This window comes from Miscanthus floridulus, chromosome 2 (assembly GCF_019320115.1).
Source record: "Miscanthus floridulus cultivar M001 chromosome 2, ASM1932011v1, whole genome shotgun sequence".
Classification (NCBI taxonomy): Eukaryota; Viridiplantae; Streptophyta; class Magnoliopsida; order Poales; family Poaceae; genus Miscanthus; species Miscanthus floridulus.
In genome coordinates this window covers 178,026,052-178,052,167 of record NC_089581.1, presented here as the reverse complement: position 1 = coordinate 178,052,167, position 26,116 = coordinate 178,026,052, and the positions used below count along the sequence as shown (strand labels likewise).

The 26,116-nt window shown below is 48.8% G+C and overlaps 1 pseudogene; it reads left to right on the top strand.

Annotated features, from left to right (window-relative positions):
- Window positions 1-26,116, top strand: part of LOC136535870 (6-phosphofructo-2-kinase/fructose-2,6-bisphosphatase-like) — a 55,326-nt pseudogene that overhangs the window by 12,684 nt on the left and 16,526 nt on the right.

The following is a 26,116-nucleotide window of genomic DNA, read 5'->3' as shown; positions in this document are numbered from 1 at the left end:
TTGGTGGCGAGGACACGGTGGCCTATAGGAGCATCATTGTACAGCGGGTGCTCAGCTCACAAGTCCAGCAACCTAAGAAGCTACAACGCCATAACTTGTTCTAGATTTTCTTCGTCATTAGCAACCGTCGAGCACGTGTCATTATTGATGGAGGTAGCTACAATAATTTGGTGAGTTCTTATTTGGTCAAGAAGCTTGACTTGACCACACACCCGCACCCACGTCCATACCATATTCAGTGGCTAAATGATTCTGGAAAAGTAAAAGTAACACAAACTTGCAGAGTTTCATTTTCCATTGGTTCTTATGCTGATTTTGTTGATTGTGATGTGGTACCTATGCAAGCCTGTTCACTCTTATTGGGTCATCATTGAGAACATGATAATGATGCTACACACCATGGTAGAAGTAATAAATACACCTTTGTGCATAAAGGAAAGAAAATTACTTTGGTACCTTTGACCCCTGCTTAAATTATACAAGCTGATAGAGAACGCACTGCTAGTTTGAATAATGTTCAATCTAAAAATCAGCAAGTTGCTAATTCTATTCTTCCACCTAAAAAGGATAAGTCTACATCTATTTCTAAGGCTAAGGGGATTAAATTGAAGGGTGATGTTATGCTTGCAACAAAATGTGACTTTGCTGAAATATCTGATGATGATATTTGCTATGCTTTGGTATGCAAACGAGCTATGTTTTCACTTGATGATATTGTTAGCTCGGTGCCTCCTACTGTCACTAACCTTTTGCAGGAGTATGAGGACATTTTAACACCTAAGATACCCCCAGGGCTGTCACCTATGAGAGGGATAGAGCATCAAATCGACTTGATTCCGGAAGCAACCCTGCCCAACCGTGCTGCCTATCGAACCAATTCTGAGGAGACTAAGAAAATTCAGTGGCAAGTCCAAGACCTTTTGGACCACGGGTATGTACGTGAAAGTCTTAGTCCTTGTGCCGTTCCTATACTTTTGGTTCCTAAGAAAGATAGAACTTGGCGTATGTGTGTTGATTGTAGAGCCATCAATAATATTACTATTTGGTATCGTCATCCTATTCATAGGCTAGACGACATGCTTGATGAGTTGTGTGGTTCTATAATTTTCACCAAGATTGACTTGCGAAGTGGCTACCATCAAATTAGAATGAAACTTGGAGATGAATGGAAAACTACATTTAAAACCAAATTCGGGTTGTATGAGTGGTTAGTAATGCCTTTTGGTTTGACAAATGCACCTAACACTTTCATGCATTTAATGAATGAGGTTTTAAGAGCTTTCATTGGTTGTTTTGTGGTAGTTTACTTTGATGATATATTGATTTACAACAAGTCTTTTGTTGAACATATGGATCACTTACATGCTGTTTTTAATGCTTTACGTGATGCACGTTTATTTGGTAACCTTGAGAAGTGCATCTTTTGCACGGATCGAGTTTCTTTTCTTGGCTATGTTGTAACTCCACAGGGAATTGAGGTGGACGAGATGAAAATTGAAGCCATAAAGAGTTGTCCGGTTCCCCAAACCGTCACACAGGTGAGGAGTTTTCTTGGTCTTGTAGGATTCTACCACCGCTTTGTCAAAGATTTTAGCACCATTGCTGTCCTGTTGCATGAGTTGACGAAGAAAGGTGTGGTGTTCCATTGGGAAAAGGCACAGGAGGAGTCCTTTGACACTTTGAAGGATAAGCTCACCACACACCATTGCTACAACTTTCAAACTTTGGTAAGATTTTTGAGCTAGAATGTCATGCTAGTGGAGTTGGCATTGGGGGTGTTTTGATGCAAGATGGTAAACCCATTGCTTACTTTAGTGAAAAAAATGCATGGTCCTATTCTGAATTATTCCACATATGATAAGGAATTATATGCACTTGTCCATTCTTTAGAGACGTGGCGTCATTATTTGTGGCCTAAAGAATTTGTTATTTATTTTGATCATGAATCACTTAAGTATCTTCGCTCTCAACATAATCTGAATCGTAGGCATGCTAAATGGGTTGAATTTATTGAATCTTTTCCTTATATTATCAGACGAAAGAAATGGAAGGATAATGTGATTGCTGATGCTTTGTCTAGACGATATACATTGCTGTCCCAACTTGATTGTTGGATTTTTGGGCTTGAATTAGTAAAAGAACAATATGCGCTTGATCCTGATTTTAAGGACATGTTGCTAAATTGTAGAGAGGGACGTACATAGAATAAGTTTATGATCAATGATGGGTTTTTGTTTAGAGCTAACAGCCTATGCATTCCAGTTGGCTCCGCTTGTCTTTTGTTGTTGCAGGAGGCACATGGAGACGGATTGATGGGACATTTTAGAGCCAAGAAGACAGAGGAGGTGTCGGTGCAGAAAGTGACCAACTAGTAAATATTTGTAGTTTTGCTGTACGTTGTGATCGGAGGTGGCCTAACACTCAATAATACAAGATTTATACTGGTTCAGGCAACGTGCCCTACGTCCAGTCGGGGTCGGTCGGTGAGTTTATTCTTGAGCTTAGGTGCTCAAAGTCTGTAGTGGGGTTACAAACGAGAAGGAGAAAGGAGGGGGTATACAAGAGGTTCGGATGGCTCTGACCGAAAGGGCTACGGTCGGAACTTGGTGATCCTGCGGTTGTAAGGGGTTGGTGTCGATCTAGTGAGTCTAAGCTTTGTGAAGTCGATCTCCTCTGGTTGGAGGGAGCGCATCCCCTTTTATAGATGAAGGGAATGGCTTTTACAGGCGAGAGGGAGAGGGTATAGATATTTCTAAGCCTTGCTGCCTACGGTGATGAAAACTAGATAATGGTTGAAGCCCCCTAATACTGTCGATGTCGCTGTAGGATGTTAGATGTGCACGGGGGGTCGAGCTATCTTCTTTAGGAAGGATGGACGCCGGTACCTGCAAATACTTCTGGATGCCTAGTGGCATGTGATGAGCCACGCTATGTTCAACCGGTATGGCAAATCCTGAAGCCCATACCGTGATCGATGTCCAGAGACACGTGGGGGGCTTACCATATGGGAGTTTCTAGTGGCCCCTACAATACTTTGTGTCAGGGTGGCTACAGAGCACTGTTTCATGCAGGGTATGGTCCCTGGTACAGTGGTTTTGACTTGTGAGCCATGCCTTGCCTTTCTCCGCACGTCTTCTGGTTCCTTCCGAACGGGGAGCCCCCGGTCGGATGACTCCAGTCAGCTCTCGGTGCGTCGGTCAGAAAAGAGTGGTGAGCAGGCTTCCTATGAGCCCCGGTTGTGGGGTCAGAGTCGCGGGGTCAGAGTAGGAAGCAACATTTTGGGCCAAGCCTTCCGATTGGAGAGACTGCTTGGAGACGGCTGATGCCTGAAGCGAGTGCTCCAGTCGGAGAGGTGGGCCGAAGAAGTTGACGAGTGGGCGCCTGTTCTTAAGGGTAGACCTTCTGGTCGACGACTGGACTTCTCTTTTGGCCCGCTGTGTTTTAGTTTTTTTTGGGCCAGGCCATGAAATATTTGTTGTTTTCCTGGGCCGAGCCCGGACGTGGAAGACGGTCCTCAAGGGATCCCAGGTTTATGAACCCGACAGGAGCCCCTGAGCCCCCGAGCGATTTGAGCCGAATCGTCTAGGGGATTTCTTGTCTTGCTGGCGGGTGCGCGTGAGCGCACCTGCGGGTGTAGCCCCCGAGCCCCCAGGTGGTTCGGGCGGAACCGGCTGGGGGGGTTTTGTGTTGTGTCTGTGGGTGCGCGTGTTTTGAGTTTTAAGACATGATTTTGTTTAACTATGGCATCGTTGTGTAGCCGAGGTGTTTTTAAGCATGGGGATTGGACTGAGACAGAATTTATGGATCCCGGCGTCGGTGCGCGCCGTGGGATCGGGTAAGGTGGAGTCACGAGTAGACCCGGGCGTCGATGCTCGCCGTGGATCAAGAGAGTTAGTTTTAGTTAGTGAAGCCGTCTGAAGCCGTTACATGAGTTTAAGAGTCACGGTCCCAGGAGTCGTAGCCGGATGTCGCCGATCCTGTCGACGTGAGTTTAGGAGTCGCGGTCCGAAGAGCCGTAGCCGGATGTCGCCTATCCTGTCGACGCGAGTTTAGGAGTAGCGGTCCCAAGAGCCGTAGCCGGATGTCGCCTATCCCGTCGACGCGAGTTCAGAGTCACGGTCCCAAGAGCTGTAGCCAGATGTCGCCTATCCCATCGATGTGAGTTCGGAGTCGCGGTCCCATGGCATTTAAGCCCCCGAGCCTTGTCGGGCCTTCGTGGGGGCTGTGAGTTGTTTTGCGCTACCCCATCCAGTTCCTCACAACTGGAGGGGCTGAGTTTCGTCGCCTGTCCCGATCGCTCGGGCTCGAAGACAAGCTCGGTGAGCTCGCTAACGGGTGTGATCGAGTGGAATTCGGGTCCGTCGTTCATGACGGGGTTGGCATAGCCCTCTTGTGGCATTCTACTACTCCTTTACCTATAACCCGGCAGATGCCTAGGTCGTTCCACAGAGCGACCCGGGTGGCCTGATGGCCTCCCCTCGATGGGGATTCTATGGGTCTAGCGAGAGGTTTAAGATCGAACAAGAAGGTTGAGATGACCCAGTTTGCCAGACCGGGCGAAGGCCTCACGGTGCTCATCTACGATTTTCTCCCCTAGCTTTGTTTGGTTGCTCATGTCGAATGAGGCAAGCCACCACTTCGTGGCGCAACACGGAGCATTTTGGTGCATTTCACTGCACGTGCGATGCTTAGTTCCCGAGCCTCCGGGCGGTTCATGCCCTAACCGTCCGGGGGATTCAGGCGTATGGAATGAAATGCGCGTATGGATGTATGAATGTTTTAAATTGAAATAGAGGGGCTTTGATAGTGTTTTACCTTGAAGACTGGAGAGACGGGGTTCGTCGGGCTCCAGTTGGAAAATGTCCGTCCAGGACCTGCGCTTGTCAATCGTGGGTTAGCCCTCATGTGAACAGTTTTGTATTTAATGAACATATGCTTACCTTGATGACCTGAGAGACAGGGTTCGGAGAGCTTCAGTCGAAAATGTCCGACTAGGACCCGTGCTCATCATTCGAGACGGAGTCAGCATAGCCCGCATGGGGCGCCCCTTCGCTTCCTACCTGTATCTTAGGTGCCTATCCTGAGTGAATCGATCGACTCAAGAGGTCGGTTGATCTATCCTAGGTGACTCGATCGACTCAGGGAGGTCTGGTTGTCTCTTCTAGCGTTCAAGTGAAGTTGTTGAGTGGCCGTAGCAGTTTTAAATTTGTGGGGGAAGCCCCCGTATAAAATGTTCGTGTGCTTAACAGCTATAATGGTATTTTGTTTTTTGTGATGGAGTTATTCTGTGCGGGGAAGCTTGTTCCCTTCCATTCCTTAGTTTCTCCTTAGCATAATTTTGTTTTAAATTTCTTTCTTTCTCGTACCTGCCCGTTTGTTTCGTAGGTCACAACTTCGCGAGCCCGGGGCGTGGTCCGCGAGGCTCGGCCGATTGCAGCCATAGGAAAAGGCGGGGTGCAATCAATCGGAATTTTTAAAGCAAAGCTACGTAAGGTAAATTTAAAGGAATGAACTACCCCTTCGTTAGGGTAGGAAGGAATTTCTCCATACAATAGTAAACAAAATAGAGAGGTAGTACTCAATATTTGTATATTTATGGAGCCCTCGAGCGACCCGGGTTGAAAGTGTTCAGGCGGGGGCACTCTTACAGGAGCATGTGCTTTAACCGAAGGTGTTTAAACCGATTCTAAGGGAAAAACGACGTAGCTGTTCAATGTTCCAAGTATTGTTAAGAACATTGCCGTTGTTGTCCTCCAGTCGGTAGGTGCCTGGTCAGATTACCTCGGTTACTGTATAGGGTCCTTCCCAGGGTGGAGAGAGCTTGTGTTTTTCCTTCGTCGATTGGGTCCTTCGTAGCATGAGATCACCAACTTCGAGAATTCTTCCTCTGATCTTCCTTTCATGGTACCTATGGAGGGTTTGTTGACAGCGGGCAGAGCGGATGATGGTTGTCTCATGGGCCTCTTCGAGCAAGTCGACCGCGTCTTGTTCAGCCATTGCGGCTCGGTCACGGTCGAAAGCTTTTACTCTCGGTGCGGCGTGGTCGAGGTCGGAGGGCAACACCGCTTCTGCTCCATAGGCCAGGAAGAAAGGTGTGAATCCCGTGGTTCGGTTTGGGGTCATTCTTAGGCTCTAGAGGATTGCTGGGACCTCTACAACCCACCGCCCGGCGTGTTTGTTGAATCGGTCGAAGATGCGCGTCTTGAGTCCTTGGAGGACCACGCCGTTGGCGTGTTCGACCTGACCGTTAGTTCGTGGATGTCCGACCAAAGCCCAATCGATTCTGATGCCATATCCATTGCTGAAGTCTTAGAACTTCTTCCCGGTGAAGTTAGTCCCGTGGTTAGTGATAATACAGTTAGGAACGCCGAATCGATAGATGATGTTGAGGAAGAATTTGACCGCCTCTTCCAAGCGAAGACTGGTGATGGGCTTGGCCTCTATCCATTTGGTGAACTTGTCGACTGCTATGAGTAGGTGGGTAAAACTGCCTAGACCTTTCTTGAGAGGTCCTACCATGTCGAGGCCCTAGACCGCGAATGGCCAGGTGATTGGGATGGTTTGTAGCTCTTGCGCTGGTAAATGGGTTTACCGAGCATAGAACTGGCATCCTTCGCACCTATGGACGACCTCCTCTGCATCTCATAGCGTGGTGGGCTAGTAAAAACCTTGGCAAAATGTTTTTCCAACTAGGGACCTTGGGGCCGCATGATGTCCGTAGATCCCAGAATGGACCTAGAGGAGGATCTGTTTTCCCCGGCTGGTAGGAACACACTTCATGAGTACTCCTGATGGACTTCATTTGTGGAGTTCGATACCGAGCATGACGTAGGTCTTGGCATGTCGGGTACCATAAAAAGGGGTCCCCTAAGCAAGAACCGAAAAAATCGCTTAGACCTTGTAAATATCGAAGCCAAGAAGACAACCACAGGCAAACGCCCACCGTATCTGAGGTCTGGCTAGACCACCCGGCCCACCTCGAACAATATCCGGGCTCACCCAGAGCGGGCTTGGCCCAGAACAAAACCACGAGGCCTCAGACGAGGTACCGGTTTTCCGACTCACCCGAGGCCCCACGCCACAAGGCCTCGGACAAGGTATCGGTTCTTCAACTCGCCCGAGGCCCCACACCGCAAGGCCTCAGACGAGGTACCGATTCTCCGACTCACCCGAGGCCCCGCGCCACGAGGCTTCGGACGAGCACCTAGTTACCGACTCGCTCGAGGCTGGCTCGGCATCAACCCCATCACCGCTGCCTTGACCGACTTCTCTGATGGGATGTCACATACAATTAACGCGTCCAACCACTCCCGCGATGTCAGCCGAACGACGGCATGATACAGCGGAGTGGCCGATGAGACGGGAGTCACATCGACGCCATGCCATCTGGGACAGGACGGGGTAGGGTTACCAGCCGCTGTGCTCGACACTATGCCCATGGCTGACACCCAAGCTGCACTATGCTGCCTAACCCCTGCTCCAAGGACAGCGCAGCGTGGAAAGTCAAGTCCAGGTCCCTATAGCCTTGGAATCGATGTACAAGACCAACTGCTCCCTTCGAGCCTCGGCTATCTACTTTCGGGCTCCTGTAGCCTCGGGACTCATGCCCGCCGAGCCCCCCACAATGGTTCAGCCTCTGCACCGACTGGGCCTCGGCTCTCTACGTTGTTAGCACTCTGGGACCGGCATGTTGTTCGTAGTACGCGCCATGTCCTATGTCAAGCTGTAGAGAGCTACCACGTCATGCACAAGGCCAAGCTCCTATAGCCTCGGAATCAGCACACCCGCGCCATCACATCTACCCAGCCTCGGCTCTCCGCGCCGGTCAAACATATAGTGACCAGCATGCCTCCAACAGAACAAGGCGCGCATGCCACCATAGGAGCTCCCACGTCGCACAGGATCAGGCGTGACCGGTGCGTCACTCCAATGCACCGAGGACAAGACCACTCCACCGACCATGCTGCCACAGTGATGAGCTATAGGGCTCAAACATACCGCCTCTACTCACAAAACACCATGTAGCAAATACATGTACCGCCCCTGTGCCTCCCTTCGACTATAAAAGGGAGTGACCAGGGCCGCTTCTAGGGGAGATCAGACTCACACGTGCAAGCAACGCACAACGCTCTGTAACACACATGCTCCCTCACTGCAAGAGATCAACATCTTAAGCCACCCACGCCACTCTATGCAGAGACCTAGGACTTGCCCCCTCTCTCGCTCAGCTTGTAAGCCCCTACTACAAGCACCTCGGTGCAAGGAATACAAGATCGCTCTCTCAGACTGGACGTAGGGCACCTATTGCCCGAACCAGTATAAACCTTATGTATCTTTGCATCACCATCTGGGATTAAGGGCACGCAGTACACTTTCACTAGTCAGTTGAGGATCCACCGGACCAAAACGCCGACATGGCGCGTCTAGTGATTCATCGGGCTTCACTTCTTTTGGGTGGGAGAACCTCCTCGAGGAGGTAGGCGAGCAGTGGTACTCGCCAATCGGTTTGATCGAGTACCAATACGACGACATCCGTGGGTGACATCGTTATAGAGGTACTAGGATCAGAACCCCCGGGCGCCGGCTGGCCGTCGGGGTGTGTCTAGGTCAGACCTTCCCGGATGTGGGTGGACAGCTCATGGATGTCGTTGACAAGACTCTGCTTGGGGATGGATCTCGCCTGGCGGCCAGTTTTGCGAGGAAATCGGCAGCGTCGTTGTCCCTTCGAGGGACGTGATGCAGTTCGATTCCTTGGAATTTGTCCTCGAGCTTGCGCACCTCTTGGCAGTATGCTGTCATGAGGGGACTTTTGTAGGACTCCTTCATGACTTGATCAACGACTAGTTCTGAGTCACCGTGGACGTAGAGTCGCATAGCGCCGAGGTCGATGGCGATGCGTAGTCCGTTGATAAGGGCCTCATATTCCGCAGTGTTATTTGAAGTCGGAAAGTGGAGGCGGATGGCGTAGCGGAGCCTACTCCTGTCTGGGGGGATCAGAACCACTCTAGTCCCCGAGCCAGGTGCCATTATGGATCCGTCGAAGTACATTGTCCAGTACTCGTGGGAGACGTCCTGGGCCGGTAGCTGGACCTTCGTCCATTCGGCGACAAAATCCATGAGAGCCTAAGACTTAATTGTAGTGCGGGGGGTATACCTGATGTCATGGCCTATGAGTTCAAGGGCCCACTTAGAGATTCATCCCGTGATGTCATGGTTGCGGATGATGTCTCCGAGCGGGTATGCAGTGACGACTATGACTTTGTGGTTGGTGAAGTAGTGTAGGAGCTTCCTAGTCGCCATTAGTATGGTGTATAGGAGTTTCTGCACCTGGGGGTACCGGACCTTGGGGTCGGTAAGCACTTCCTCGACGAAGTATATGGGTCGCTGCACTTTGAGCTGGTGTCCTGGTTCCTCCCTCTCTACGACTAGGGCTGCACTCACCACATGGTTACTTGCTACGACGTAGAGGAGGAGGGGTTCTCCCTGCTTGGGAGCGACGAGGATTGGGGCTGATGTTAGGGATGTTTTGAGGCTTTCGAGAGCCTGCTGGGCTACCTCGGTCCAGACGAAGGCGTCTGTCCTTTTGAGGAGCTTATAGAGCGGCATCCCCCATTCGCCGAGCCGGGAGATGAAGCAGCTCAAGCCAGCCAGGCAATCGGTGAGTCTCTACACGCCCTTAACGTTGCGTATGGGGCCCATGTTAGAGATGGTCGTGATCTTTTCGGGGTTGGCTTTGATGCCATGCTCGAATACGATGTATCCAAGCAGTTTCCCCTTTGGAACCCCAAAAACACACTTTTTGGGATTTAGCTTGATGTTGAACCTTCGGAGGTTTGTGAACGTCGCAGCCAAGTTTGCGATCAGGTCGCAAGCTTGAGCCGTTTTGACCACTATGTCATCAACATAGACGGCGATCGTTGGTTTTGGCCGCTCGGCTTGATCGGGCTGGTCGAGCGGGTTGATTTGGTCGATGAAGCATTGCTGCATGCACCTTTGGTAGGTGGCGCCAGCGTTCTTTAGGCCGAAAGGCATAGTTACGTAGCAGTACGAACCATACGGGGTGATAAACAAGGTTGCGAGCTGATCGGACTCTTTCATCGCGATCTGGTGATAGCCTGAGTAGGCATCCAGAAAGGAGAGGACTTCGCAACCCAAGGTGGAGTTAATTATCTGGTCTATGTGTGGTAATGGGAAATGATCTTTTGGGCACACTTTGTTAAGTCCAGTATAATTGACGCACATTCTCCACTTCCTAGTCTTTTTTCTGACCAGGACGGGATTGGCAAGCCAGTCGGAATGGAAGACCTCCCTGATGAACCCAGCTGCTAGGAGTTTGGTGATTTCCTTACCTATGGCCCTACGCCTTTCGTTGTTGAAGCAACGCAGACATTGTTTGGTAGGTTTAGAGCCTGGGGTAAGGCGTAGTGCATGCTTAGCGACCTCTCGGGGTATCCCCGGCATGTTAGATGGCTGCCATGCGAAGACATCACGGTTGTCGCACAGGAAGTCGATGAGCTCGCTTTCCTATTTGGCCAAAAGCTGGGTCCCGACCCGAACCTTCTTGGTTGGGTTGGTGGGATCAATTTCCACCACCTTGGTTTCTTCGAGCGGGCAGAAGGCCGACGAGGAAGTTGGTTGGTTATAGTCTAGGGCTACCGGGACCGATGACTCCTCGAGTCGTGGGAGTTCGGACGAGTTGACAACCGCAGTGGCGAGCTCGTAGTGTTCACGGTCGCACGTGAAGGCATGTGAGAACGCGCTGCTCATAGTGATGACATCGTTTGGTCCCGGCATCTTTAGCTTGAGGTAGGTGTAGTTGGGGATTGCCATGAATTTTGTGTATCATGGCCGCCCCAAGATGGCGTGGTAGGACCTTAGAAAATCCACCACCTCAAAGGTGAGAACCTCTGAGCGAAAGTTGGTTCGGCTACCGAACGTGATGGGCAGATCGATCTGCCCGAGCAGGTATGCCTGCGCTCTTGGGATTACCCCGTGGAAAGGGGAGCCCGCCGGGCAGAGTTTCAATCGGGGGATGCACATGGCATTGAGGGTGTCGATGTACAGGATGTTGAGACTGCTGTTGCCGTCCATCAGCACCCTCGTAAGCCACTTCTTGCGAACAATGGGGTCGACGACGAGTGGATAGCGTCCTGGTCTTGTGACGTGGGAGGGATGATCCCTCTAATCGTAGGTGATCAGAGACTCCGACCAGCTGAGGAAGGAGGGGACGGCCGTTTCGGCGGCGCATGCCTCCCTATAGCGTACCTTATGCTGGCATTTGGAATAGATGGCGTTGGACTCGCTAAAGATCATGATGCACTCCTTAGGTTTAGGGAAACCGTCCCCATCCTTGCCTGCCGCGCCACCCCTCCTGACTGCCGACTCCTTGTCGTCCCCCTCCTTTGGCGCACCGGCCTGTCGGAGGAAACGTTTGAGGAGCTCGCACTCCTTGTAGAGGTGTTTGACAGGATAGGCGTGATTGGGGCACGGACCATTTATGAGTTTGTTGAAGTGGTCAGGCAGTCCCTGTTGGGGCTACCTGGGCACATGTTCAGCTACGGTGATCAATGCGGTGTCATCCGACCGGCGTCAATCCTTCCTATTCTTCTTGCCCCTCTGAGTGGAGGGGCCTTCATCTGGATCCGCGCGCTTGGGCCTGTCTTTGTTCTGGTCTCCGCTGAAGACCGCTCCGACCGCCTCCTCGCCAGAGGCATGGTTGGTGGTGACATCGAGCAGATCATGGGTGGTGCGGGGTTTTAGGCTGCCAAGCTTGTGGATCAGGGACTTGCAGTTTGTCCCAGAGAGGAAAGCGCTGATGACGTCTGCCTCGATGACATCAGGGAGGGAGTTACAACGTTGGGAAAACCTACGGATGTAATCTCGAAGGGATTCACTGGGCTCCTGCTGGTAGCTTTTGAGGTCCCAGGAGTTTCCCGGGCAGACGTACGTCCCCTGGAAATTCCCGACGAAGACCCTCTTGAGGTCTGCCCAGTCGTGGATGCTGTCGTGTGGAAGGAATTCGAGCCATGCCTGAACATGTCCCCCCATGCAAATGGGAAGATATTGGAAGATGAAAAAGTCATCATCCACCCCTCTAGCTCGACAGGCGAGCCAGAAGTCTTTGAGCCAGATGCCTGGGTTCGTCTCCCTGGTGTATTTGGTGATGTTGGTGGGAGGCCAGAAACACTGTGGAAATGGTGCTCTCTGGATGCGTCGGCTGAAGGCCCATGGCCTAGGGCCCTCAAGGCTGGGGCTCCGGTTATCCGACCGGCGATCACACCTGGGGCGCGTTTCACCGCTTCCCTCGATGGTTCGACCAGGGTCCATGTCGCCTGCTGCCGTATGGCGGACGTCGTTGCCATGTCAGGCCCGACGATAGTTGCCAGCGACGCTATGAGCGTCCTGGTGTGGTTGGTGTGGAGCAGGCTCCTAGTTGGACCGTGGCGCGGCTGTCGCTCCCCGAGCCGAGCCTGCCGGCTATGGCAGCGAGCGAACGGATCGATCTGGCTGGTGTGTCCCCGTCCCCCGGTGGGGAGAGAGGGCGTAGGTCAGAGTCGTGGTGTGGAGTTTTCCGCCTGTTGGACGGCGGCGACCTCTACTAGAACCCAGAGGTTTTGGTACACTGCCCGCTCCTGAGGGTCGATGGGCTCGGGAACACCGTAGAGAAGCATTGCTGCAGCAGCGATATTTTGGCCGGCCTGGGCGAATTGTGGGACATCGTTCCCCTCGCTCATGATGTCGTGCTGAACCTAGCGAGTGTGACCCCGGGCGCCACCCGCTAGGCCAGGCGCATGGGGCGCAACATGTTGTACCGACGGCGTCGGTGCAGGCGGCGGCTGATTCTGTCGTTGTTGTCGTAATTCCTCAGCGTGTGCTTGTGCAGACGCGAGAGCTCCCACACACGGGTCCAGAGGTGTGTGAGTTTGCATAGACTCTGCAACCACCGACGGTTGTCGCGGAGCGTCCGCCATAGCGCACTCCTGAGACAGACAGTGGTGGGGTGCCACGTCACTGATCCTTGAACCGTCGCTCTCGCCATCACCATCCAGGAGTTTGTGGGAAATGGCAGGAATGAAGCCCACCACTCCCACAAACTTGGACGTGAGGGGGGATGGTGCCAGCATCCTTCAGAGCCCCCGAGCATAGGCATCCGCGGAGGACACAAGGCCGTGGGGGAACTGATCGCATGGCGTTTGTGGCGTGGGCGGTACATTTCCTACGGGTGACTGGTGAGAGATAGCGAATAAAGAGCGAGTAGTACGCATAATACTTATAGCGGGGTTTGAGCAGAGAGTTTGCTCGGAAAGAAGCGTAGATGTCGCGCTGTTGAAGTCGTGCATCTCGGAGTCGATGGAGGACGTCCCTCCGACGGGTGCTGGGTTGCGAGCCTCCTCGCGGAGGTGAAGTACACCGAGCCGATCAGCGACAAAGTCTAGGCTCCCGAAGCGGAAGGCCTAGGATGGCTTGAAGATGGGTGGAGCCCGCATCCCGACGGGCGAGAGTGCGGGAAACTCCAGCGAGCCAAAGTGAATCGTATCGCCCGAGCCCGCCATGATGGGGGTGCAGAAAAATGGGTCATCCAATGACCAAAAGGTGTTGAACGTACAATGTCTTCCCCACGGACGGTGCCAACTATCGGTGCAGAAAGTGACCGACTAGTAAATATTTGTAGTTTTGCTGTACATTGTGATCGAAGGTGGCCTAACACTCAATGACATAGGATTTATACTAGTTCAGGCAACGTGCCCTACGTCTAGTCGGGGTCGGTCGGTGACTTTATTCCTGAGCCCAGGTGCTCGAAGTCTGTAGTGGGGTTACAAATGAGAAGGAGAAAGGAGGGGGTATACAAGAGGTTTGGATGGCTCCGACCAGAAGGGCTACGGTCGGAACTTGGTGGTCCTGCAGTTGTAAGGGGTTGGTGTCGATCTAGTGAGTCTGAGCTTTATGAAGTCAATCTCCTCTGGTTGGAGGTAGCGCATCCCATTTTATAGATGAAGGGGATGGCTTTTACAAGCGAGAGGGAGAGGGTATAGATATTTCTAAGCCTTTCTACCTACGGTGATGAAAACTAGATAATGGTTGAAGCCCCCCAATACTATTGATGTCGCTGTAGGATGTCAGATGTGCATGGGGGTTGAGCTATCTTATTTAGGAAGGATGGACGTCGGTACCTACAAATACTTCTAGATGCCTAGTGGCATGTGACAAGCCACGCTATGTTCACTCGGTATAGCAAATCCTAGAGCCCATACCGTGATCGATGTCTAGAGACACGCGGGGGGGCTTACCATATGGGAGTTTCTAGCGGCCCCTACAATACTTTGTGTTAGGGTGGCTGCAGAGCACTATTTCATGTAGGGTATGGTCCCTAGTACAATGGTTTTGACTTGTGAGCCATGCCTTGCCTTTCTCCGCTCGTTTTCTAGTTCCTTCCGAACGGGGAGCCCCCGGTCGGATGACTCTAGTCGGCTCTCGGTGCGTCAGTCGGAGAAGAGCAGTGAGCAGGCTTTCTATGAGCCCTGGTCGCGGGGTCGGAGTCATGGGGTCAGAGTAGGAAGCAACGTTTTGGACCAAGCCTTCCGATTGGAGAGACTACTTGGAGACAGCTAATGCCTGAAGCGAGTGCTCCGGTCGGAGAGGTGGGCCAAAGAAGTTGATGAGCGGGCGCCTGTTCTTAAGGGTAGACCTTCTGGTCGATGACTGGACTTCTCTTCCGGCCCACTATGTTTTAGTTTTTTTTCGGCCAGCCCATGAAATATATGTTGTTTTCCTAGGCCGAGCCCGGACGTGGAAGACGGTCCTTGAGGGACCCCAGGTTTATGAACCCGACAGGAGGTGTTGTCCACACATTTCTTTTGGCCAAGGATGAGGCGAGATGTAGAACGGTATGTGGCTCGGTACACCACATGTCAAAAAGCTAAGTCACGGTTGAACCCACATGGTTTGTATATGCCTCTTCCTGTTCCTTCTACTCCTTGAGCTGATATATCTATGGATTTTATGTTGGGTTTGCTAAGGACTAAGAGGGGGAGGGATAGTATTTTTGTGGTGGTTGATCGTTTTTCCAAGATGGCACATTTTATTCCTTGTCATAAGAGCGACGATGCTGTTCATGTTGCTGACCTTTTCTTTCAAGAAATTATTCGTTTGCATGGTATGCCTTCTACTATTGTTTCAGATCGTGATGCAAAATTCTTGAGTCATTTATGGCGCACTTTGTGGAATAAATTGGGGACCAAGCTGCTGTTTTCTACAACATGTTATCTCCAAACTGATGGACAAACTGAGGTAGTGAATCGAACATTGTACACCATGTTGAGAGCAATTTTGAAGTGCAATTTAAAGATGTGGGAAGAATGTTTGCCACATGAAGAGTTTGCATATAACAGGGCGGAACATTCCACCACCAAGGTAAGTCCTTTTTAGGTTGTGTATGGTTTTAACCCTCACGCTCTTATTGATCTTTTGCCTTTACCTACCACTAAAAGAACACATAGTGATGCTAGAGAGCGTGCTGATTTCATTCGTAAGTTGCACGAAACAACTAAAGAAAATATTGAAAGAATGAATGAAAAGTATAGAATTGCTGGTAGTAAAGGTAGAAAAGAAAATAAACTTAAACCGGGTGATTTGGTTTGGTTACATTTGAGAAAAGATAGATTTCCTGAGCTACATAAGTCTAAATTAATGCCAAGAGCAGCTGGTCCTTATAAGATAATTGAGAAAATAAATGATAATGCCTACAAACTTGAGTTGCCACCCGAGTTCGGGGTTAGTCCCACCTTTAACATTGCAGATTTGAAGCCTTATTTGGGAGAAGAAGATGAGCTTCAGTCGAGGATGACTCAGTTTCAAGAGGGGGAGGATGAGGAGGACATCACTCTTTTGGATGTACCTGCTGATCCTCCAACTGTCATGTAAGGTCCAATGATCAGGGCTCAAATGCGTCAACTCAATTTAGAGGTGAGCCCGTTCTTAAGTGATCCTTTTCATACTTTTGAGAATAGACTACTACCTAATGATGTTATCTTGCTTAGGAACATTGGAGAGGGTCATGAGGGACTTAGAGGAAGAGGTGGAGGCGTTGATGACTAGCAACGACGTTCAACAGAAACCGGAGGCCCAGTCCAACATGATTTCAAGTCTACCTCGGCCTCTAGGACCAGTCTGTCTTAAACTAGTCGCCCAGGACACATCCAGACTCCATTTTCAATGATCCACATATGGTTGGAAATCTAATTTAATAAGAAAGCCAATACAAGTGGTCTCACATCAAAAGCCCTTCAGAATCAATAGGAATCATCGAAACAAGTCAGCGTCCAGAATCTGCCACGGTGCTGCAACACCGTCTTTTTGTCTGATGGACCGTGTATCGTATTTGGGCCCATTAGGTGGCGTGTCCAGGGGTCTTGCATGACCCTAGAGTCTTCATAAACAGCCACCACCCCTCCATTAGGGTTTGGGTTTTGCTTAGATTAATCTATCAAGAACAGTTTCGCCGTTCATCGGTTTATGAGACCCCAACTTCGTGAGATTAATCATTCATCTGCAATTTGGTTGCTTTCTTTCTTATTCTTGCTTGTGTTCTTCGTTGCGTAGGCAGTGATTAGCCTTCTTGGCGAGGTCAAACTGATACGTGTCTCGGTTGATAACCAGAGGAGTTGTGGTGCTAAGATTGTAGGGTTTGATCTTTCGATCTAAAGCCAGATTGGTGTGTCATTCTCCGCCACAACGATAGTTACATGTACCTGATGGAAGATCAGGATCCCCATTCCCATTAGGGTCCCTCCAGAGAGTTGGCAGAAGATATCAAATAGTGAGTAAAGGACAAAATGTACGTTACTCACAGTGGGGGTTTGAGCCTAGCGTGGGCTCAGAGCGAAGCGTAGGCATCTCGTTGTTGAGGGCGCTGGGTGGTCCAGAGTCGACGGAGGGCGCTTCTCCTCCAACGGGCTCTGGGACAAGTGCCTCCTCACGAAGGCGAAGCACGCCGAGCTAGTTGGCGATGAAGTCCAGGCTTCTAAAGAGGAAGGTCTGGGATGGCTCGAAGACGGGAGGAACCCACATCCCAACAGGTGGGAGTGTGGGAAACTCCAGCGAGCCAAAGCGAATCGTATCGCTTGAGCCCATCATGACGAGGATGGCGAAAAGGTGGGCCATCCGATGACCAAAAGTGTGAATGGACAGCGTCTTCCTCACGAACGGCGCCAACTATCGGTGCGAAAAGTGACCAACACATAAATATTTGTAGGTTTGCCATACGTTATGATCAGATGTGGCTTAGCACTCAATGACATAGGGTTTATACTGGTTCAGGCTGTAACACCTCGGGTGTTAGCCTTGCATAACTTGACTTGCATAACATGAGCATGATCATCAAGCATTCATAAACAAGCATTTACCATGGAAACATTGGATTGAAACATCTACAACGTTTGCTTGTTGTCGCATGTTTCTTAAACATATGCAACGTTTCTCGTCATTTCATGTCTCCATGTGTCTATGCTTATGATCATGAGTGGACACAGGTACTTGGTGGATGTGAGTCACACAAACATATAGCAACACCTAGGCTAGCAAATAGGACTTTGTTAATGGTCACATTTCATGAACCAACACTTAAGCTTCATGTGATTACACTAGCTAGCCCTATGAGTGACTACTACATGAAATGATTGAATGACCTTGCAAATTGCTTAAACATGTTTAGAGTATCATTATGAACAACTTTGATATTCATGGTTAGGGGTAAAAAGGTCATTAAGCCATGCTTTGATGTGTATCATCATGTGAATGTGATATGTTTGACCAAGTTTGAACTAGGTGTTAGAGACCTTGCATGGAGGAGATCACTAAAGCAAAGTTGTAGTATTTGACATAAGGAACAACTTTTATTTTTGGGTCATTGACTGATTTAGCTTCTAAAATGCTTGAATTGGTCCCACAAAAATCAGCAAAATCAGGATTTCAGTACTTAAGAATTTTTTTTTCTAAGTCTTGTACCCTAACCGTGCTGATAGCCGACCTTGGGGGTAATCTAACTTGATTTCGGTTGCGAATTAGAACATGGTTCCTTGATAAGAGTTGTAGCTGGTACATGGTTCTACAAATCCTATTCAGACTATTTATACTTTGGAGCCACGGATTAGCAGTTAAATGGACGACAAAACTCGTCGTCAGGCTCGGCATTGCGTTAACTGAACGAACTGAATCGATCGATTCAGTGGCCGACCGGCTCAGAGCCGAGCCGCCGCGTGGCGCGGGAACTGGCCACGTGTCGCCGGTGTTCTGCCCAGCGCGGCAGTGACGAGCCAGAGCGTGGCTTTAACACCGCCAGCGCCCGCCCGACCCATCCCGCGCTCCGTTTTTCATTTCCTCGGCTCCTCCTTCGTCCTTGCGTGCAGCCGCCGAGCTTCCGCAGCACCGAGAGCCTCCACCGTCGCCATAGCCAACACCAGTTCGCCCTCGTCGCTTCACCACTGCAACGCCTCCACCAGAGCCCCCGCGACTCACCGCCTCCACCTGCGCTCGCTGACCGCGCTTGGTAAGCCACAGCAACGCGCACAAGCTCGCCAGAGCTCCGCCGCTAGCCCCGTCACCATGGCCACGTCGCCACCGACCATCCCAAGCCACGATAGGGCGCTAGCTAGGTCCGTCGTAGCTCGGTGATGCTCGGCGTAGCATTCAATCGAGTTGCCGTAGCCTCCACCGGTGCCTCGCCGTCGTCCAGCGCCACCGCTCCGTCATGAGTGCCGCCGCCGTGCAAAGCCCCGACGAGAGGTCCCACCGAGTAGCTCAACCAGTGCGCTAGGTCACGTAGGTCACTCGGTGAAGACCTCACCGCCGGTGAACTCGTCGTCGACGAGCCGTGGCCGCGCAAGCTTGCGCAAGCGCCACTGCTCTGTTTTCGCGTCGCTGACGCGTGGGTCCCTGTTGTCAGCGACCCTTTATTCTAAAGCTAGTTCAAATATTCTAGATTTTGATTTGTTTTGTGATTTTTATATATTCAGTTTGGTAGCTTCAAAAATTGTGAAATAAATTTGGTTATGATCCTTAGGAAGGGTAGTATTTAGGAAAAATATATTCTTGACATTTACAGTAGAAATTTTTGGAGATTTAAATAGAGATTTGAAATGTGTTTTTGAATGCATGCAAATTTGTTTATTTTATATCTAGAGTTCCTATGCTCCAAAAATTATGAAATTTTTGTGGTAAGCTATTCTTGTCATATATGAACTCTGGTAAAAATTTGAGGATCAGTGCATGTGTAGATTTATAGTTATAGATTTTTCTTTTATAAATAGTTAATCCTTGTATGAATTTTTATAAATTATTTATGAATCCAAAATTCTTGAAATTTGTTGGAGGTAATCCTAGTACCATAAGGATGCTAAGAAAAATAGGAAATCTGTTGCTTGACACTTTTCACTAGGGTTTTCTATTTATGCTACTTTAAGCCTTTCTATCTTGTCATTTTTGTATAGAGTGTTTTATTCAATAAAATAGAATGAAACTTTTACAGTAGTCCTTTGATAGCATTAGTAAGGCACTATAAAGTTTTGAGAATTTATGAAGTACATCTGGTATATGTTTATTATTTAACCTAAATATCTCATTAAAATAATAAAGTCATTTAAATAAATAGTTTGGGCTTCACCATTATATTATCTTAAATGTATTTGGTATGCTTAAACTATTGGTAGACTTTATGTTGTCAAATTTTGAGTGATTACATGAAGTAGAAGTATCGTTGCTTTAAAATGCAAATTTAAAAGGATTCCGGACAGATTCTGTAGTTTGATAAGTTGCATGATAGGGATGATGTTTGCTATAAAAATGGTTAATAACAAAGTTGTAGATAATTTGATAAGATTTCTAGAAAGTCTAGGATCACTGCATTTGGATTAGTAGAACTCCAGTTATGAGTGAAACAAGTAGCTGCTATTTTGTGATATAGTCGATGCATTGTGGAAGTAGTTAATTAAATAATCGAGAAGAGATATGCACCTACTCAATAAACATGATGCACTTGTTAACACATATGCATTCGTAATACTTATGCCATATTCATGCATCTAGGATCAGAGGAAGAGATAACGTTGCTAGAATTCGAAGAAGCAGAGGAAGGGGACCAGCAGGAGAATCCACAAGCCGTAGCTCCCAAAGGCGTGGAGCAGAATCCTGAAGAGCTTCCGGAGTGCCCTGACCACCGCCCTACTTCCTTTCTGCGAGGCAAGCCCGGAGCATTCTAAGTCTCCCAGTATTTTACAAATGTTTACTTAAGTACTTATGATTGATGCATTAGGTTATAAGAGTTGAATGAAACCACTTGGTGCATGTACATTCCTTATCCAGATATTACATCTTTAACCGGTATAGGTCTAGGATCGAATATATGCTTAGCCATGCTTAGACCGGTAGAAGTCTGGTGATGTCCTGTCACCTGCGAGATATAGGTGGATACCGGAGCACGGTTGGCTATATTTGCTATCGTGGAACAGAACCATGGGGTAAAAGAAAATCAAGACCGGGCGGGATGTCGATAGAGAAGCAGCAAGACATGGAGGTCTTGGGTGTGGATCTATCCCCGTCTATGTCGATTAAGGACCGTACCGTTGTTGGCGCTTCTGACAAGATTGAACGCATGCCTCTCACTTAGCTGGCCGAATAACTTGTTCCGACCACGAAGCCGAGTAATTCAACTCAGGCCGGGATCTATTCTGTTGTGCGCTCCTTCCGGGGAACGATCAGACTGAGCCCAAGGGCAGGCTAGGCCTAAACGTCCTGGCATCTGGTGTTCCAGATTGTGCGGCGTAGTACGGACCTGTGAAATGTGTACCTGAGTTGTACCAAAGGTGACCTAAGGCTATCGTGGCTGGTAGACCTGGGTTTGTGTTAGGAATAAATTCCCAGCTGGTTGAAATTGATTTGAATCACCGTCTCTCCCGGATAGTGAGAAACTTGGCTAGTCCCAACATCGTAGTAACTGTGTTATAGAACATGATGGTTTGGATGAATATAGAATTACAATACCTGCTATGGTTACTATTGTATGCTTCTCAATTGATATACCACATGTTTGGCACAAGATAGTTGCTAATCTAGAAATGGATAGTTATAATTAACTTGATAAAGAAATTGTAACTATACAATGAGTCAATTGCTTTTATGCAAAATGTTGTCGAGTTACGTCCACTTATACAGCCTTGCATAATCCTTGGAGTCATTTTATTTCTGGTTCATGCCGGGTGAGTCTAGCTGAGTACCTTCTCGTACTTAGGGTTTTGTTTTCCCATTGTTGTAGATGGCACTGTATATCATGGTTATTGCAAGAGTTGCTTCTATCCCGCCGTGGATGAGGAGTAAGCCTTGGGCAGGCTTCTTTATTAATCCCTATCTTTGCTTTTGTGGACCGTGATCCTAGTTGGCACTATATCAAACTATGTTGGAAACTTTATTTTTGAACTCATTTGCTTCCACTTTATCTATCAAACTCGGTTTGTAATAACTTTTATTCGTACTCTGATGATGAAATGTATCTGTGAACTTTATGTAATATGTGGCATGTATGTTGAATCATGTACGATCTTGGTTGTTGTAAATCGTTTATCGAGACCCGTCGTGGTACTCGACAGACTACCGGGTTTATATGGGTTCAAGTATGACAGTGCGACCGCTTGCGGGCTGGCATTGTACTTGTACTCTTATAAATTGGTCGGTTCTGCGACACAGGCAATGTGCCCTACGTCCATAGTCGGTCGGTGACTTTATTCCTGAGCCCATGTGCTCGAAGTTTGCTGTGGGGTTACAAACGAGTGGGAATAAGATGGGGGTGTTAGAGGTCCGATCGAACTCTGGACTGAAGGACCAAGAGTGACGGGAGCTCCTACGTGCGTTGGGTATTAGAACGTATGCTCTGTGTGGCTTTAGAGTTCTAGAGCCTAACAGAGTATGAGTCAGAATGATCCGTTTGAATGAATCGTCCTCCTTTGAGGAGAGAGCGCATCCCCTTTTATAGGTGAAGGGGACGGCTTTACAAGTTGAGAGTGTGTGTGTGTGTGTGTGTGTCTCAATCTTGTTGCCCACACCATCTGGTACAAGACAGTTTGTCAGCGCCCACAATACTGTTGATGCCCAGGTGTATGTGGTAGGCTCCATCGTGTTCTTCTGGTATGGCAAATGTCGGCGCCTACCATACTGTAGGACAAATGTCGGTGCCCACAACAATGTTTGTGTTCTGACGTGTCTGAAAGGTTATAAAGCACCCTTCTGGTATGGCCTGACACTACTGTCCTGCAGGTGTGCAAGGTATGGTTCTCGGTATTGCGGTTGACTTGAACGCCTTGCCTTATCTGCTCCGCTTGATTCTTGGGTCTTTACCGAGCGGGCGTCCCTGTTCGGTTGTTCCCAGCCGGCTCCGACCGCGCCGGTTGGAGAAGAGCCGTAAACAGAGGTTTGGTGTATCCCCGGTCGGAAAAGCGGATCAGAGTCGGAAGCGAGCGGCGTCCCCTCCTTGGCTAGGCCTCCCGGTCGGAGACGTGGGTCGGAGTCGGAAGCGAGCGTCGTCCCCTCCTTGGCCAGGCCTCGGGTCGGAGACTTGGATCGCTCTTCCGACCTGTTTGTTAGGTATCTGGACTGGCCTAGAAGCCGTGCGTTGTTGTAATACCGTCTGCTGGGCCGAGCTTTTGCTGGAAAGCGGACCCATCGGGGACCCTAGATTTATGAACCCGACAGATTCACTGTTACATTCTGCCACATATATGTGGAAAGATTGATTTCTTGTTATCCTATGATATTCGTTGTAACAGCATCTGAATCTGTTAAAACTTGTTGCTTCATTTTTTGTCACCTTAACTTCTGACAGCTGCCTCCCGCAGGGTATGCCAGCAGCAGAAGGGGCTGTTGCAGCAGCTGCAGTAGCTGATCAGATGTACTCCGTATGGGCCAAAAGAGGGCTGCAAGTTGGCCATTGTGTTGGTAAATCTCGTACAGTTAGAATGATCATTTTACCTTGGTAGCTATGACACAGTTATTGTAGATTACTTAAACTTGAAGCTAGATAAGTGTCTTCCATTTCTGGGGAATTGTCATTTTCTGTATAAAATATAAAAAACAATGATTTCGTAAGACTATAAGAATCTGTTGTAGCAGAAGTTTTTGCTCAGCCCAAAATCCACAAAGAATAACTTGCTAAGTGATATGAGTGGTCTATTTTGAAATATGCAACCTCATCTGCCTAGTTTGCACATCATTTGTTCAATTGTTCTGATGTACTTATGTACATGAGTCAAACAGCACTGTCACTGTGTATCCAGCAAGCTTTTTTCCTTTAGGTATTGCATCGATAAAAAAATGGAGGCGCTTTCTTTGATAGCACTTAATTTGAAGGGTTTGCTCCCATCCTATCATTTTTCGCCATATTGTAAAAATGATACATCCGAATCATGCTTCATCTAGCACTGTACCATTAGATAGCAAATCAATGGTCCAGATCACACCTTGAATCATCCTCCATTTAACCCCATGAACATAGCTCATGCTCATTCACATCCAGCCCAAATCTGGAAGTGGCAAGGTCTCCTGCGTCTGTGTACAGTATCATGGGAAGCTGGTCAGGGAGGGATCGGGAGGGGCGGAGAGGAGCCGCGACTGGGAGGGGTGGAGAGGAGGGGATCATGCGCGCGGGGAAAAGGACCCGTGGGCAGAGGAAGTCGTACGTAGAGGCGTCACGAGGTGGGTGGCCGTGGTGGAGTCGGCGGCGTGGGAGAGAAGAGAAGTTAGGGTAGAGGAAGGAGCCGGAAGGAGACCCGGACTCTTGATATCATGTAGAGAATTATGGGAACACTTCAAAAAAAAGGGTGCCTTTCATATGTATATATATAGTCAAGATACAACTTGGAGTACAAGTTACCTGATATACATGTGTTAGACATACTATATACATGTCTAATAGTCTGTCACCTCCCTGCTATCCTCACCCCATCCCCCTTCACATGCCTTCCTCCCTGGTGCCCTTGGACCCTCTTTTGCACAAAACAAGCAGTCGCTGAAATCGAGCCACTGCTGCAAATCAAGCCACCACCGCTAATCAGGGGACGAGCAAGCCTCACACTCTGCCCGGTTGCTGAGCTGCCCGCCCAGCAAGCCCTGCACCTAGAGCAATGGTATGAAACTGGAGAAGCCGTGAGGAGCTCGTGGAGATGTGTGCCCTAGGCTGCCAAGTCATCACACATGCTACACCAGGCAAGTGCCAGCTTTCTTTTCCTCTCGCCTCTCTTTGGTTCCCTCCACTTATCAGAGAGAACAGAGATAACCAGAGAAGGCGACGCTGACAGAGGTTGACAAAGTGCTAGAGGGGGAGGGGAACAGATGCAGTGGTATTTTTTCAACCCTAAAAATGATGGTACTGCAGCAAAACGGTTTGGATTGAGTGCTATAAAAATGACGTACCCAGAGAGCTTCCGCTCTGTGCGGGGTCAGGGGAAGGGTGTCAATGGCAAGCCTTACCCTCGCCTGTACAATGCGAGGAGACCGCGACTCGAACCCGGGACCTTCCGGTCACAAACGGTAAGACTCTACCGCTTGCACTAGGCCCATCCTTCATTTTGGATTGAGTGCTATGAGGGCAATTTTTTTCCTTTTTTAAAAAAATTACAGCACAGCCTTACAAAAATATAGACTTTTTTGTGTGCATGGTTCAGCTCTATATATTGCATATAAAAGATGGTACGCATATATTCAGATAGCTGGAACTGTTCCTGTTAATTCATTGAGATGCCTTACTTTCCTTCAGACAAGCGCAGTTCTTTTTTTAATCATGTGCTGATATTCTAGGTTGGGCTACCAGCTCGTGGTAAGACCTTTACAGCAGCTGAACTTACAAGATATCTCAGACGGTTTGGTCATGAAACAAAACACTTCAATGTTGGAAAGGTGATCATTTAGCTTAAGCTAATTTTGTAGAGAAAATTGCATGTGTGTATGGTACCACTAATCATGTTTACTATTTTTTTCTAGTACCGCCGGCTCAAACATGGAACTAATCAGGTAACTTTTTGACTCAGCGTACCGTTCTTTTCAGCAGGAGCAGGGGGGGGGGGGGGGGGGGGGGGGGCACATCCATTGCTATTCTCAGATTTCTATTTAATTCTCGATATATTTATGAAATATATAGCTTGCAATTCCAGTTTCTTTTTGCTCCTATATAACCCTGTCCAGGAAGAATTTCTAATAGCATCTTGTTATTTTGAGCAGACTGCTGATTTCTTTCGTGGAGATAACAGGGAGGGTGTGGAGGCACGTAACGAGGTTAGTGAATTGCATCAGGCATGCCTTTCTAGAAACATATAATATTTTCTTCTCTTTTTTCTTGTAAGATCGTCCCCATGCCTTTTCAGGTGGCTGCATTAGCAATGGAAGATATGCTATCTTGGATGCAGGAAGGTGGTCAGGTGGGGCATTGATTTGGTAGCACTGCGTTAGTGGTTTTCGATTATTTACTTTCAGCTGGTCTGCAGGTTGGTATTTTCGATGCCACAAACAGCACAAGAAGACGGAGAAACATGCTGATGAAAATGGCTGAAGGAAAATGTAAGGTATGATTAAATCATCGTGTGCATCTTAGGCATCCTTTTGGTTGTTTGAATTTTTTTGTCTCCTGCCAAGTGGCAGTAGTATTTTTTATCTCGAACTAAACAGGAGTGCTACGTGTCATTTCATTAAAAAAAAGTGTCAATAGTCAGTCTATTCGGTTGGCTGGTTCGTATCGTTGCTGGTTCGTGAAGAAATATTGCTGGCTGATTTGTGTGAGAGAAAAATACTATTCCGGCTAAAAATTTACGATCGTTTACGACAAGCCATAGCCAAACGAACAGGCTGAGTATTGTTTGGCAGTTGTCAGCCATGTTCACATGTCACTTTTCCAGCTGTCAAGCATTCATGCCCACTGCATTTAGAAGTTGTAACATTTTCAAATCATTTATGGTGGGTGCACTCCGTATATCAGGGTGAATGTTGTTCCTTTAGATACCTTTGTTTATATATGGTCAACGGGCCGGCCCGGCATGACACGGCATGGGCCCGTGCCAGCACGGCCCGATAGCCAATGGGCTGGCAC